Source organism: Mus musculus, chromosome 13, assembly GCF_000001635.26.
Source record: "Mus musculus strain C57BL/6J chromosome 13, GRCm38.p6 C57BL/6J".
Taxonomy (NCBI): domain Eukaryota; kingdom Metazoa; phylum Chordata; class Mammalia; order Rodentia; family Muridae; genus Mus; species Mus musculus.
In genome coordinates this window covers 39,754,313-39,771,318 of record NC_000079.6, presented here as the reverse complement: position 1 = coordinate 39,771,318, position 17,006 = coordinate 39,754,313, and the positions used below count along the sequence as shown (strand labels likewise).

The window sequence follows — 17,006 nt, the reverse complement described above, 5'->3', positions numbered from 1 at the left end:
CAGGAAAAGCAAGCTAGTATACAGCACTCCTCCATGGCTTCTATATCCACTCCTGCCTTCAAGTTCCTACCCTGTGTGAGTTCCTGTCCTGACTTCCTTTGATGATGAACAGCAATGTGGAAGTGTAAGCTGAATAAACCCTTTCCTCCCCAACTTGCTTCATGGTCATGATGTTTTGTACAAGAATAAAAACCCTGACCAAGACTGTCAGAATAGTTCAAATGATTCTCAAATAATATAGGCTACTGCTGTTGATTGTGGATGACTCTCAGAGTCTAAAGTAAACCACTATTCCTGAAAACACTACACAGGAGATAAGCTGTATCTAACATGAAAGCCTCCTTCCTGAACTCTAGCATCCAGAAAATACTATTCAAGCTGCCAAGGGGAGGAAGTAATTGGTAGTCCTACCCAGCTGTGACATCTATGAACCATAATAATGACCAGCATGGCAAGATGTCCATAAGGTACAGTACTGCTTTTCATATGTTAGTGGAAACCAATAGATGTCTAAGTGAACCTTAGGTCCACTCAGTAGGAGGGAAATCATACCTGGTCCTAGAAACCTGGGGCTAATAAGAATCTACAACCACCAGTTTACTAGAGCAGTGTAATTCCTTATTACATTCTAATAGTATCATTATACCCACCAATAAGTGTTGTTGTCATAGGTCATCAAAGAACGCTCTCTCTTTAACAAATGGAGACCACAACTGGATATAATGCAGAGATCAATAGGTTGTAGGAGAACCCAGCTCCATAGAATATATCTACAACCCAGCTCCTGCACACCTGGCTCAGGGAAAATCCACAGAAGAAAGGATACAAAGATGGTAAAAACAAAAATAGCAAGGAGTCTACTGGGAGCTGCCTCTCTTAGAGATAGCTGCATCAACAAGATCTGAAGCATGACAATATTCACTGACATACTAACAAGAACGAGGGAAATTCTCAGGAGGTAGACTGCTAGACAAAGAACAGCAAGCAGCCGAGGACTGCAGAGGGAGCGAGAATTAGCCTCTCCCAAAGATGCTACCCCTGGCTACTTATTCAATACAAAGCGATCAGCTTAGGAAACCATGTATGCACAAACAACCAAAATGACCCAGGAGGTTGTATTTATGCATTATGCATACATATACATATACATATGCATATACATATACATATACATATACATATACATATACATATAACCAAAGAGGTCATCAATTTGAGAGGGTCACTAGAGAAGTTGGAAGAAGAGGACATGACAGGCAAGAGAAAGGAAAAGAAAGGAGGAAGTGATGTAATTATGTTTTAATATAATTTAAAACAACTGTACCTTTAAAAAAACTGATAATACAATTTTAAAAAGAGAATGAAGGAGGAAAATCTTTTGTTACTTGAGAAGGAAGAGGGCAAGATAAGAGCCTAAAACTAAAGAGTCCTCCATCTTCACCAGAGCCTTTCCTCTGATTATCACTAGGCTATTTCAAAAAGTTGAGCATCAACTCCTGCCCGAGGTCCCAAAGTGAGAGAATTTGACTGGAGCACATTGGAAGTCTCCTTTAACTGTGTAGACTAGTGGTTCTTTACAAACCGATTGCAAAATGAGGTTGGGCAAAACTGCGACTTTGTCATTCTCACCTGGGGTTAAAAACTTCCTGAGCTTTCCTACGGTTTAGGAACCTTTTCTGTTTGTCGAATGACATTCTCCAATAATAATAACAGTTACTAACTGTCATGCTGTAAGCCAGCCGAGCTAGAACACAGACAAACAAAACAAATGAATCAGAAAGTGGACACAGAAGGCCCTTGGACCAGCTTGGAGTCTTGTTCGAAAAGAACTACCACATTCCAGCTGTGTACAGTGTTAACGTCTCCTTAAGAGGAACTGACAGGAGGAGAATAGCAACCAGTTAGCAAGGGTTTCCTTTCTCAGCATCTGATAAGCTAGCATCTGGACCTTTTGATAACAGCACTCTATTTTTAGTGCCATTTACACCAACCATTAGTTCCTTTTTAGCACAAACAGCTGACTCCCAGAATGCCCCCGGGGGGCTACAATGAAATTGTTAGACAGGTGGCAGACAAGCATTACCTGAGAGAGAAGAATTCCCAGATACCCATTTGAATTTTCACATTAAGACCACACGTCAAAAATATAAGAAAACTTTATTAGTCACCCTGGCTGCTAAAACACTCCCAAACAATGATCCCATGATTATACACAATTGGGAGAATATAACAATGATATTGGGAATGTTGAAAGGTTAATTACTGACTTGGATTTGCCTGCAGATTTCCTGCAACGCACACATATCCAACAAAGCACTGTTTTCCCTCCTGTGCTCACATGTTCCTCTTTTAGACAGGAAAACAATTTTAGCCCACCCCCACCCAATCCACAAATGTCAGACCCTCAGGTTTTACTATTGTTTACAGGATCCCCAGTCCACTTTCCGATCTCACTGCCAGCATCTCCTCTAGTTTACTTTGTCCCACAGTGTCCTCTGGAGCCTCCATCTGTCAGCAATCACCTCTCTCCTTCTGTTTGTCCACATGACATTTCTTCCTCTGTCTTGGAGGACTTCAGGAGACGCCAGTCCCTGGTAGAGCCAAGCCCTTTCCAGAGAAGTCTTTATTACATTTTCTCCCAAGCCCAACCCCTATCTTCCACAAGACCAAAGGTAATGTGGTCCAGGTCCATGCACAGAAACCTACTCTCCAAGGAGCCTTCCCCCATGCAGTGGTTTTTACAAGCATTGTCAGCCATTTGGAGAGGAGAGGTCTCTTCTAACTCTGGCAGGACTACCAAAAAAATTTCATCATGAAGGTAGTGTTGCAGTTAAGTCCTTTTCATACTATATGTCATGTTTTATAAACATGAAGAAAGCAGAGATATGTTTGGTAGAGGCACCTTATGATGTGGGAGAAGGGGTGCCCCCTCAGGCCCATGCTGAGCCATCCCTTCCCTGTGAGGGACCAACCTCATGATGGTATAGTATAGAATAGAGTTTATTCAGGACATGTGGAGGGGGAGTTAAGAGGGTAGTAGAGATAGAGAAATGCAGAGAGAGAGAGGAAGAGGAGAGAAGAGAAGAGAAGAGAAGAGAAGAGAAGAGAAGAGAAGAGAAGAGAAGAGAAGAGAAGAGAAGAGAAGAGAAGGGGAGTAGAGGCTGGCCATGAGCATGTGGAGAGAGGGAGAGGGGGATGGGGATAGACAGGGTGGGAGGGTAAAGGAGCAAGGGCAAGAGGGCAAGACAGTGAGGACCGGGCAAGTAGCCCTTTTATAGTGAGTCAGGTACACCTGGCTGTTGCCAGATAACAGTGGGGCAGAACCTAGAATAAATGTCAACACCATACAGGATCTGAAGTCTTTGGCACTGGCTAAAAATTAGTTCCTGAGAAGTATGAAAGAATAGCCACCAATAACTAACTTTCTTTCTTTCTTTCTTTCTTTCTTTCTTTCTTTCTTTTTTTCTTTCTTTCTTTCTTTCTTTCTTTCTTTCTTTCTTTCTCACCAGTGAAACACCATGGAAGTTTGCAAAGATGGTTTCCAGTAGTGATGAAGAGCTATAGCAATCAACTGATCATGAATAGCAATGTGTCTCCCTTTCTTTCTAATGGCTGGGTAGAGAATAATTCCATAGCATCTGCCATAGTTAGAGTCAGTTGTTAATGTAAAACACCTGGGAAGAGGCTGGGCGTGGTGGCGCACACCTTGAATCCTAGCACTCAGGAGGCAGAGGCAGGCAGATTTCGGAGTTTGAGGCCAGCCTGGTCTACTAAGTGAGTTCCAGGACAGCCAGGGCTATACAGAGAAACCCTGTCTCGAAAAAAAAAACCAAAAAACCAAAACAACAACAATAACAACAAAAAAACAACAACAAAACAAAAACAAAAAACAAACAAACAAAAAACACCTGGGAAGAGGAACAGTTCAGGTGAGGAACTGCCTCCTTTACCTTGGCCTGTGGAACACTTTCTTAAGGGCTGATTGACATAGGAGGATCCAGCCCACTACGAAGAGTGATCCTGAGCATATAAGGCAGATATCTGAGTAAGCCACTATACAGCATTCCTCCGTGCTCTCTGCTTCAGTTCTCTTTTCAACTTGGCCTTAAGTCTCTGCTATGGATCTTTTGATGATAGACTATAACCTGGAAGATGAAGTTAACTCCACCTCCAAATGCCTTTTGGTCACAGTGTTTCTCATGGCAACAGAAAAGCAAACAGGGACAGCATCTTTCCTCCAGAAAACACAAAACATTTTTTTAAAAAGCAGAAGTCAGATTCTAAACTTCTAGTAAACTCACAGTCTAGCCACAACCACATCAGTGCTAACCACAGATGTAGATAGAGAAACATTTAATATTTTTTTCAGCAGGAAAATGTGTTTATTCAAATAAGCATTTAACCATCAGTCCAACAAAATATGTGATACAATTGTCTTGGCATATGACTACAAACAGAGAGACAGTAAACAGTCCATATGTGAGGCAGGTGTCTGTCTCTTCCATGTTGTATAAGCAAGTGTGAGATGTAATAGAAATTTCAATATCAGTTTATTTGAAAAAGGCTAGAAATAAAGAAATAATTTATATCTATCATAAAGAAATGTCACCATGGTCAGGAAACATGGTTCAGCAGTTAAGAGTGCATATTGTTCTTGCAGAAGAACTGAGTTCAGTTCGCTGAACCCATATTGGTCAGCTAACAACTACCTGTAATTCTACTTGGGCAGATATGGCTCCTTATTTTGGAATCTGAGGAAACCTGTTCTCTCTCTCTCTCTCTCTCTCTCTCTCTCTCTCTCTCTCACACACACACACACACACACACACACACTAAAAGATAAAATAAATCTTTAAAAAAATATTAGAACCCCACCTTCACCGCTGCCTTCAGAAAATCTCAAATTGAACAGAATTATCAAAAGTACCAATTTGTTTTCCTGGAAAAAAAAGCAGAAAAAGGCAAGTTATTCATAAAAACTATAGCTCCAAGTAAAATAATGAAGTTCAGGATGTCCTTGTCTGGGAGATTGCATCCTCTCTATCCCTCAGCTCAGTTGTCCTGATGGCAGGAGGGGAGAGTATTCTGGAAAAATGAGGAATTGTGTTGATGGAGTGAATTTTACCTTAGCATAGGACAAAATTCTGTAACCAGAGGAACTGACAATGAAAACAACAAATGTAGAAGGAACTGAAGAGTTGGGTCCTGCCTGAGGAAACAGCAGAAAAGAAGACAGGACAGAATTCTAATATGAGGACACCAGCATGAGAGAGACATGATGGAGCTGGGTAAGCAAGTTCGAACCTGGGTCTGGCTCAAGAAGGGGTCCAGGAACTTCTGAGAGGGCCTAGCAACCATTAAAGGACCCATGGAAGTGAGATCTGCTTGTATGTCAATGCAAATCTGTTTGGCATTTAAATAGATCGTGCTATCAAGAGAGAACAGAAGCCTAATTGGTACGAAGTATTTGAGCAAAAAACAGTTGGCCAAATGATTAGCTAATTACCATCCTATTCACTCACAGGGGTGATATGTAGGATATCAGATGGAGAAAGTAAACATAAGAATGGTAGAAAGTACACAGAAATACCGGGGCTGTGTACTATAAAGGGAAAGAAAACATACAATCACAATCCAAACAATTTACTAAAAAACTAAGCCAAAGAGACAATAACTAACTCTTAGGTAAGATAATCAGAATCCAAAATTGCTACAATAAAGGACTCAAAATTTCAATAATGTCAGCCAAAGGTGATTGTGTTTACACAGAGAAGGAAAGTGTGACTTATAAATAGGGAGATGTGTGGTGAAAACCAACTGGCTGTGAGCATATAAAGATGTTAGCTGCATCAGACAAAGTCTTCAAAATAGCTATGTATTTCAAAGATCTCCATGAAGATATGGTGATCATGGCTCAATAAATAGGGATCATAAGTAAAATAGAAACTCTAAATCGGAACCAGACAGACATTTTGACGTCGAGAAGGGCAGTCATTACATGCACACAACAGATATTTCAGGAAAGAAGCAAAGAGTCTGTACACTTGGAGGTTAAGCGATTCTAAACCTGTAAATTATTCAAACATAGTATCAAAGGGAAAGATGCCAACAGTAACTTGGGGAAGAAAGGGCTTACTTCACTCATGGTTCCATAAAACAGCTCATCACCTGTGCAGTGAAGGCAGGAAATGACACAGAGAAGGAAACTGGAGGAGTTCCTTACTGTAATCTGCTTACCGGATGGCTTGCTCATCATGGCTTGCTCAGGCTACATTCCTAAAGAATTCAGGACCACCAGCCCAGGGATAGCAGCACACACAATGGGATGGCCTCTCCCGCCAAGAATCACTAATTAAGAAAATGTCCTACAGACTCACCTATAGCACAATCTTATGGAGACATTTTCTCAATTGGGACTCCCTCCTCTCTGGATGACATTAACTTGTGTCAAGTTCACTCTTTTTAAAACTAACTAGTACAACTGACCCCTGTCAACTTGACACACAAACACAATACTTTTCAATTAGAATCTTTTCATTTATCCCTAAGATGTCATATTAATATTACTATCACAATATAAAACATAAATTACTTTAAAAGTCCCACAGATTGACAATTCTGAACACATTAGATGTTCAATCTGTTTAAAATAATTGTGTTAAAAATCTGAAATATCTTTTAAAAGTTCAAAGGTGTGGGCTCCTGTAAAATTGAATTAAATGCTGTCTTCAAGAGTGTTACATTTATTGTCTCATATATGTTAATCAGAACTGGAGGATTAGGAAGAAAGGAGCCACATCATAGCAAAATTCTAGTAGTTTGACAAAACAAAGTCAGCATTAGCGTCAGAGTATGAAACATTAGTATCATATTGTGAGGAGAAACAACCACTGTATGCAGATGCATACTGTCATAAAGAATACTGTACTTGCAAAATTTCTAAGGGCTTGTGGTAATTCAGAGAGAAAAAGTATATTGTTGCTTTTGCTTTATCACATGAAAAAAGGCACAAAGGTTTAATTACATCATTTGAGAGCCCTAACTAATTAGGGAATGTAAAGGGAACTTGTATTAAAAAAAATAAAGGTGAAACAAAAATATTAAGCATACAGGAAGAAGTAGACATTATCAATCTTATCTTAAATAATTACAGTAGCTAGCAGTGAAGAATGCAGTCTAATAATATGTAGAGATGGGAAGACTGTCTAGTAGAGAAATATGTAGACTCTGAGATTCAAGTAGATTGAAAGTAAAGATAGATGTGAATATAAGCATATCAGGTAACTGGAACATCTATAAGAATATCAGGAAACATAATCTCTAAAACTAAAAAAAAATTACAATGGGAACACATGGTAAAATCTTAGTGAACTGAATGGTTGGTGATGTGAAGAGTATAGGGGGGTGTTTTGTGATCAAATGTCACACGCTCAAATCCTGGAAGTCAGTTCTCACCCATTAAGTGTAATGCTGGAGACGTCCAGTCCCCATCTCTCAGATATGGCTCATCATTTTCTCTCTCTTGCTACCAACTGCTGTGGTCCCTCTCTTGGCATCACTGTCCATCTCTGAGCCTCTGCTCTGAAAACCCTTCATGAATGAGTCATTGCATCTCGACGGTTACCCTTCTATGCTCAGCCTTCCCAGATGCAACGTCCTTGTCCGAATGCCCCAGCATTGGATCAGTTTTCCTCTTTCCCAAGGATACTGCTTCTATGCACTCCTTTCCTTGCCATGCTGAAGCTAAGCTCTGATTGGGTCACTTTGTCTTGCTAGCATCACTCCTCCCTGGAAGAAGCTTTAACACGTGAAACCTTCACATGAGTTTCTCACTTAGACCCAGATTGTTTGAGGTGGAAAAAAATTTACAGGGCCCCACTGTGAACCTAGCAGCTAACTCCCTGGAGAAGATGTAAGCTGTCTTGTAGGGTTTCACTGTGTTTCTATCTGATATCTCCGTCTTTCAGGACCATATGGCTTCTATCTGAGACCATGTGCTTGAGGTTGCCCAGTGGAATTGTGCCTCACCCTGGACCTATCATTAAGGATAACTTTTGTGTTTGTTAAGGTTACTTCTTTCTACCTGCTTCCTGCCTGAAGGGTATCCAGTCAGACATTAGCTCTAAAAGATGGTAGATACACAAGTGGTCAGAAAATCATAGTTACCCAGTCACCAGACCACACTACATAGGAATCAGTATGAACTAGTCACTCATGTGCCCAGGTAGACATCTTCAGAAAAATCCTAAGTACTAAAGATGAGCTTAACAAGATGTGTGGTCTGCTATTGTACAAGACGTCTACCACTCTGCCATGTCCTAGGGTGCTCTTTGATTCCTCGTCCTTCTGACAGGGTCCTTTCAGCAATGTCACACCATTTCTTCATACCCACATCCTAAAGTGTTCACCTATCCTATGGTTCCATCAGTCAGAAGACAAAACTGCTTTGTTTTCACAATAAATCCGTCCCTTTTTCTTCCTCTCTGAAATGTACATGCCAAGTAAACAGCACGTCAGGACTATATTGGCTCACAGGGAGTCTGTAGCAAGACTTTAATAAGGAAGAAACTTACGCCTTTTAGGAGCTGCTGAGCTCTGGCTTGGTTTTCAAGTTTAGAAGAAGCTCACTTGTGGGAAGCATAAATAATAAGACATGACCCAAATCAATTATGAGCAACATTTCTTTTTTTTTAATATATTTTTTATTACATATTTTCTTCAATTACATTTCCAATGCTATCCCAAAAGTACCCATACCCTCCCCTCCACTTCCCTACCCACCCATTCCCATTTTTTTTTGGCCCTGGTGTTCCCCTGTACTGGGGCATATAAAGTTTGCATGTCCAATGGGCCTCTCTTTCCAGTAATGGCCGACTAGGCCATCTTTTGATACATATGCAGCTAGAGTCAAGAGCTCCGGGGTACTGGTTAGTTCATAATGTTGTTCCACCTATAGGGTTGCAGATCCCTTTAGCTCCTTGGGTACTTTCTCTAGCTCCTCCATTGGGAGCCCTGTGATCCATCCAATAGCTGACTGTGAGCATCCACTTCTGTGTTTGTTAGGCCCCAGCATAGTCTCACAAGAGACAGCTATATCTGGGTCCTTTCAGCAAAATCTTGCTAGTGTATGCAATGGTGTCAGCGTTTGGAAGCTGATTATGGGATGGATCCCTGGATATGGCAGTCTCTAGATGGTCCATCCTTTCATCACAATGAGCAACATTTCTTTAACATGCATTTTTTTTTGTCATTTGTTTAGCATGCATTTATTTGAGATAATACTTATACCTAAAAGAGCCTCTTCCTTTACTGCACTAAGTTTCTATTCTTTTTCTGTGGTGGGACACTATGGCCCAGGCAACTGTTATCAAATAAAGCGTTCAATTTGGGTCTTGCTCACCATTTTAGAGGATGGTTTATTATCCATTATTGTGGTAAGCGGAGTGGCATGCAGGCATGGTGCTGAAGCAGGAGCTAAGAGCTATATCCCCCATGTGCAGGCTGAGAGAAAGAGGGAGGAAGGGGGAAGGAGGAAGAAGGAAGGGAGGGGAAGAGAGACAGAGAGGGATGGGGAGGGAGAGGGGGAGGGAGAGGGAGAAGGAGAAAGATGGAGTCTGTGGGCTTGGTGGTATGGGACTGGACATCTCAAAGCTCATCCCTAGTGCATACTTCCTCTGCCGCACCTCCTAATCCCTCTAAATACTGACACTATCTGATGATTGAGCCTCCAAAGTTTGAGTCCACAGGGTCCATTCTTACTCAAACCACCACAATGTCCCTCTTTTGATATCCAGTACATCCAAGAACTTCATAGAGCCCTGTCGTGTTAATTTAAGCGTATTGGCTTACTTTTAAATGCCAGAATCCTGCATGCAGTTAAGTAAGGAAGGTCAAGGCCTCTAAACATTCAGCATTGAAACTTCCACAGAGTCAGTCAGATGTGGCCAAAGAACCTCAAATTGACTTCTGTCAGTTCAGAGCTGTGTTGGTTTGTTACAGAAAAACTCCTGCCTTTTAATTGCTCTGTTATATTCAAAAGGACATTTCCATGAAATGGAAAATGTTTGCACTGGGGCTGGAGAAACTTTTCAGCAGTTTGGAACACTTATGAGTTTCCCCTGGAGTTCCGAACCCAACACCCACTTTGAGTGGCTCACAGCTGCCTGTAACTCTAGCTCCATGAGATCTGTCACCTTTTTCTGGCTACTGTGGGCACCCTCATATACACTTAAATAAAGATGAAAAGAATTCTTTAAAAAGCAAGCATTAGTCTACTTTTGGGTTATTAGCCTTCTTTAAAATAGAGCTAAGCTTCTTATTCCTTGTTTACAATATGGCCGGAGGAATTATACAACTCTGAACACCAACCATGTTGTTATGGGCCCTTTATTAAAAACACTAAGAAAAAAAAGATGCTTATGTCTAAGAATGCCCTGCAGTGAGCTTCCATTTTTCCACTCATCAAGGACTCAGAATACAAGCATGGCTTACAGGACCCTATGTCCTAACATAGAGTGACTAGGGTAGAGGCGCTAGCAGAGGGAGCTCCTACTTGTAAACCAAACTTAAGAGTGAGCTTGTTCATTTGTAACTTGATTATATCCAACTGAAGGATTTCAAGGCAAGTTAATTTATAGTACCTAAGGCCATCTAGAACACCAGAGCATGGGGAAATTTCTTCTAGAAGGTTCTCTGTGTTTCTAATACCAAACTGAGAATTATTTTAAAAAGGAAGGAAGGAAGAAAAAGTGAGATTCGAGGAGTTGTCAGAGATGAGTTTCAATAAGTGGGGTTGTATGTCCATTACTGTCAAAGCGATTAGGGACAGAGTGGGACAGAATGGGTACAGGAGAACACCTAAAAGTCAGGCCATTTATCTGGCAGAGTGGAATCATGAAATGTTAAATAGCCGCATTCCCATCCCTTCTGCATCGCTGAGCCATCCTCAAGAAGGAATAATGATCATTTCCGTTGCCTACATAAAAAGAAGAGTGTGACATTCATTTACCAATCAATGAGCCATTCTAGTTGATCCTCCAAGCAACTGAGAAGAACCAGGTATCATGATTAAACAAAAAGCACCATTCTAAACAGCCAAGCATGAATCATAATTTTAAATAATACCGCTGCACATTTGTGTAGCACTCTAGAGTTTCCTTATCCCTTTTTACAAAGCACTTTTTCATTTATCAATCTCTAAAAGATGAAGAAAAATCTAAGGAGGAGACAGGATTAATATCTGCACTGCACTGGGTAAATGAGGGTGAGTTTCTAGAGTAATGGAAAGCTGGCCCTGATCTGCATCAGGGCCTGATGAATTGCCCATCTCGGCTTCATTATCCTGATCAGGAGCACTTATGAGAGAAATGAAAAATTGATGAGTACCGTCATAATCAAAGAGAATAAATGTTTCCCTCTTAAAGCGAATGCATAATCTTTCCAAGAATAAAATAACAATATTCGTTCATTATTAAATTCTGATAACGTTGACACCAAAGCTCACTTCATTCAGTGAAGGGAAATTAACACTGTAGAAGCATGTTTGGGCTTTGTCATCGTCATCATAGTTATCATCATCATCATCACCACCACCACCATCATCATCACTATTGTGTGTGTGTGTGTGTGTGTGTGAGTGTGTGAGTGTGTGAGTGTGTGTGTGTTTGAGTGTGTGTGTGTGAGTGTGTGAGTGTGTGTGTGAATGTGTGAGTGAGTGTGTGTGTGAGTGTGTGATTGTGTGTGTTTGCACACGTGCGCACACGCGTTTACCCGCACACATGCGTGCACACCTAGTTCTGGGGACTGAACTCAGGCTCTTAGACATGTGCAGTCGATACTCACAGGACCTGGTGTCAGTCTGTTTGTGTGTACAGGATGTTTTCCCTTCTGCTTGTTGCAGTCCAGTCTGCTGGGTTTTTTGTTGTTGTTGTTGCTTGTTTGTTTGCTTGTTTGTTTCCTAATTGGCTCAATATATTCAGAATCCATTTATAATAGCATGATAATTCAGTTTTGTTTTGCTTTTGTTTTGTTTTAAATAGGTTGGTTACTTTCCAAAGCATGAGCAGTTCTTCGTAATAGATTGCTTTTATTCTGTCTGAGATTCTTAGAGCACAGATCACAATTTTCAGGTGCCTAGCTTATAGTAAAAGTTAACGTATCTTACTACGTTAGAGTAAGTAAGATACGTTAACTTCTCGTTGGAGTCGTAAGCTCTCATCAGAAGATCCTCCTATGCACATTAGTACCCTCCATCCCATCTTGGTCCATCCCTGCACAAATATGATGTAAGAGATGCTTCATTGCGTAGCTGTCTGCTCTCTAGCAGATCCTATTCACACTTTCATTATGTTCATAAAATGTAAAGCAGAGAGCAATGGAATTTCCCAGCTAGGTGCTTTAAAATATGTATTTACAAGGTTATTGAGACAAATCCCTGTCACCACAGAGCAACACAGGGGTTTGAAGGAATACTCCACACCGGCAAGGAAAAAAAAAAGCCACAAATAGAAAAAGTGTCCATTCTTTCATTCCCAAAAGATAACAATCTTCTACAGTACTGTCCTTGGCTTAATCTCTTCTGGTCCTGTTTCCATGACCTTGTATTTGTGGGCTGTGTTTATATGAATCTGTCTCTAACTTATGACTTTCTCATTGTGCTTATAGCCTGTGGATGGATACTGCTGTAAGTCAAAGCCTCATAGACTCTATGACAAATATCTGGGGACAGTGGGCAGTCTCCTGACAACCCATGCTTAAACACATCCTGCCAAAGATGTGCTAGTCCCATCATTACAAAAATAATTATACAATTCAACATTCATTGACAAGGAAAAAATGCCTGTGGTATCATAAATAAAATGTCCTTTGGAACATGGTCCTAGTGAGCAGTTTAGCTTAGAACATGGTCCTAGTGAGCAGTTTAGCTTTATTTCTTTCTAAAAGATAGCAAAGACTGTATAGAAAAGCATACATATGAAAGATGATAACCCAAAGATATATGCAGTAGGCATCAATTCAAAATTCTGTTTTATTTTTATTTTTATTTTTGAGAAGATGGCTTACCCTTTTATTAACTGCATATACCTGTGAAGAAGGAACTCCCAAGGAGCTGAAGAGGTTAGCAAAATTCCCCTAACTACAGGCTGCTATGGCCTATCAACAAAAAGGGTTTAGGACTATGGCCATTCCTCTACCATGTGTGGCTTGCCTCGCTATCCTGGGAAACAGTCATCCGAACACTTCTGGTCCTTGACAGCCAGGTGAAGAGTTTTCTCTTCGTTTTCTCCCCATAGGCAGCTAGTTCTGTGGGGAGCTGCCTGCCAGCTGCTGGCTCCCAGTTCTGCCCCTGGCCTCATCTCAGGATGAAGCTATAGGCATGGTAGATCTCATCTGGCAGGTTCTCCTGGAGCTCCTGTCAGGAGGCTAAAGCCTACACTTCAGATGATCCAGCGAACCACTCCAGGCCACAGCACACACTGCTGCCCAGATTGTCCAAGATCACACCCTCCTGGGCCATGTCGACTTGGATGACAGTGCAGTCTTGGGTGCAGCCCCTGCTTTCAGGGGTGCAGAAACTCAGCCAGGTGCTGATCCGTCAGGTGGCCTATCACCAGCAGCATCCAGACCACATCATAGGAGTTGGGCTCAGGGCTGAAATCCTGCAGCCCACAACAGAAAGAGTTCCTCACCTTCCTGCCCTCTTTCCCCCCCCCCCCAGGTAGGTATTGGCTTTGGCCAGATAGTCCTCTGTCATGTCCACCATGTCCACCACTCTGAATGGCAGCAGAAGCAGTCACTTGGTGATCCTTCCCATGGCAGTGCCCACAGTCCAGAGCACAAGAAGTCCCCATCTTGTTCAGTTCTTCCATTAAAAATCTCTGCAGAAACTTCCGGGAGCTGTTGAGTTCCGATGTTGGAGATGTGGTATACCTCGCAAGAATGAGGTCCACCATGGGTGGGATCTGCTTCCAGTAGGTCTTGGCTTGGAATGATAGTGTTTCTCATCTTCAATGGTATCACCAGCCACAGCTCTGCTCCTATTTCCTTGTCCAAATTGTCCCTCCCCACAGCCAACTCTGCCCTCTCCAGGTCCAATTCTAAATGCTAACAAGCATTTGTTTATAGTTCATGGGCTTGTGCTTAAGGATTCTCCTAAATATATACAATGCGATCCTAAGCCTAATCATATTACAGACTGCATTTGAAAATATAGAAATGTGTCCTTTCAACCTGGCTCTCTGTTGTCATCTTGCAGAAGGAAGGGGTTCATTTTAGAGGAAGGAATATACGTCTTTCTAACTAGCTTAATGTCTTTCTCATTTTAAAGGGTCTGGTAACATTGAGCCAAGCTAATGTCAAATCACTTTGTTGCCACTTCTCCCCCCATGGCAATCTTCTCCCTGTACTTAGGACTGTTTCTATTGTACACATGTGTTGATTTAGAGGAAGAACAGACACACTTAAAAGAAAGTACTAGCATTCAAGTTTGATCTCAGAATCCACAGGTAATATTTTTTTCATGAGATTTTTGACTTTTTAAAAGTCAGTCTTGGGATGCAGCTCAGTTGGATGAATGCTTGCCTAGGATTCAGGAAGCCCCAATTGATAGTCCCAGAATTCAATAAAGCTAAGTGTAGTGGTACCTACTTGTAATCCAGGCACTTAAGACAGTGTTGCTCAACTGTGCATCACCACCCCTTTTGGGAGGGTCGCATATCAGATATCCTGTGTATCAGATATTTACATTACAGCAGTAAAACTACAGTTATGAAGTAGCAATACAATAATTTTATGGCATTGGTGGTGGTGGAGTCACAACATGGGGAATTTGTGTTAAGAGGTTAGCAGCATCAGGGAGGTTGAGAACCACTGATGAAGGCTTCTCCATTGAGGAAATGTAGGCAGGAGGATCCAAAGCTCTAGGTCATCCTTGGCTACATAGTAAGTTCTAGGGAAGCCTATTCTAATGAGAGCCTGACTTTAAAATCCAAGGCTGCACATGTTATGCCAATGGTCTATCATGAGCCCCAAGGCTGAAGTTCTTAAAAGCGAAAAAAGACCATGTTACTCCTGCTGAGTCACTTTTTTTCTCTTTATGTCAAGAGCGAGGCTTAATGATCCCTGTGTCCAGCTTTACTTCTATCTGATGTTAGAGAGGTAAGGGTAGGAAATTTCCACATATGAAAGGGAAAATGGCTTAGTATGAAGAACAATCCAGACTGGTCTGAAAGGGAAAAGTCAAAGTCACGAACCATAATGAAACTAAGCCTTCATTTAAAACAGAGTTGTTAGACCTTCATCTAAACTATGGAGAGACAAGAAGATGAGAGTGGAGAGATGGGGGGATGAAGCTCTCCTTATTACTCAGTCCTGTATCTACCCTGGAATATCAATCTCCTACGCCCTCCCAAAGCCCCACACTCAGAATCAAGGATATGCCTAGGAGAGGTATTGAGGGATCCTCCAGTAGTACTATGTCCAGTTTTCTGAGGAACCGCCAGACTGATTTCCAGAGTGGTTTCCCCTCCGAAAATCCTCTCCCCCTATATCTTCCCCCCTCCCCCTGCTCACCAACCCACCCACTCCCATTTCCTGGCCCTGGCATTCCCCTATACTGGGACATAGAGCCCTGACAGGGCCTCTCCTCACATTGATGACCAATTAGGCCATCCTCTGCTACATATGCAGCTGGAGACATGAGTCCCTCCATGTGTACTCTTTGGTTGGTGGTTTAGTTCCTGGGAGCTCTGGGGGTACTGGTTAGTTCATATTGTTGTTCCTCCTTTGGACTGCAAACCCCTTCAACTCCTTGGGTGCTTTCTCTAGCTCTTTCATTGGGTACCCTGTGCTCAGTCCAATGGATGGCTTGTGAGCATCCACTTCTGTATTTGTCAGGCACTGGCAGAGTCTCTCAGGAGACAGCTATATCAGGCTTTTGTCAGCAAGCACTTGTTATAATCCTCAATAGTGTCTGGGTTTGGTGGCTGTATATGGGATGGATCCCAGGTGGGGCAGTGTCTAGATGGTCCTTCCTTCAGTTTCTGCTCTATGCTTTGTCTCAGTAACTCCTTCCATGGGTATTTTGTTCCAACTTCTATGAAGAATTGAAGTATCCACCCTTTGGTCTTCCTTCTTCTTGAGTTTTGTGTGGTTTGTGAATTGTATCTTGGTTATTCCGAGCTTCTGGGCTAATATCCACTTATGAGTGAGTGCATATCACATGTGTTCTTTTGTGATTGGGTTACCTCACTCAGGATGAGACCCTCCAGATCAATCCATTTGCCTAAGAATTTCATGAATTCATTGTTTTAAATAGCTGAGTAGTACTCCATTGTGTAAATGTACCACAGTTTCTGTATCCATTCCTCTGTTGAGGGACATCTGGGTTTTTTCCAGCTTCTGGCTACTATAAATAAGGCTGATATGAACATAATAGAGCATGTGTCCTTATTACATGCTAAAGTATCTTCTGGGTATACGCCCAGGAGTGGTATTGCTGGGTCCTCAACAGACACTACCTCAAAGTAAAAGCCTGGAAAACAATTTTCCAAGCAAATGGTCCCAAGAAACCAGCTGGAGTAGCCATTCTAATATCAAATAAAATCAACTTCCAACCTAAAGTTATCAGAAAAGATACAGAGGGACACTTCAGACTTATCAAAGGTAAAATCTACCAAGATGAACTCTCAATTCTGAGCATCTATGCTCCAAATGCAAGGGGATCCACATTCATAAAAGAAACTTTACTAAAGCTCAAAGCACACATTGCACCGCACATATTAATAGTGGGAGACACCCCACTCTCATTAATGGACAGATCATGGAAACAGAAACTAAACAGAGATACAGTGAAACTAACAGAAGTTATGAAACAAATGGATTTAACAGATATCAGAGAACATTTCATCCTAAAACAAAAAGATATACCTTCTTCTCAGCACCTCATGGTACCTTCTCCAAAACTGACCATATAATTGGTCACAAAACAGGCCTCAACAGATACAAGA

The 17,006-nt window shown here is 41.6% G+C and overlaps 1 pseudogene; it reads right to left on the bottom strand.

The window, feature by feature from the left end:
• Positions 13,315 to 14,010, bottom strand: Gm5195 (predicted gene 5195; annotated as a pseudogene).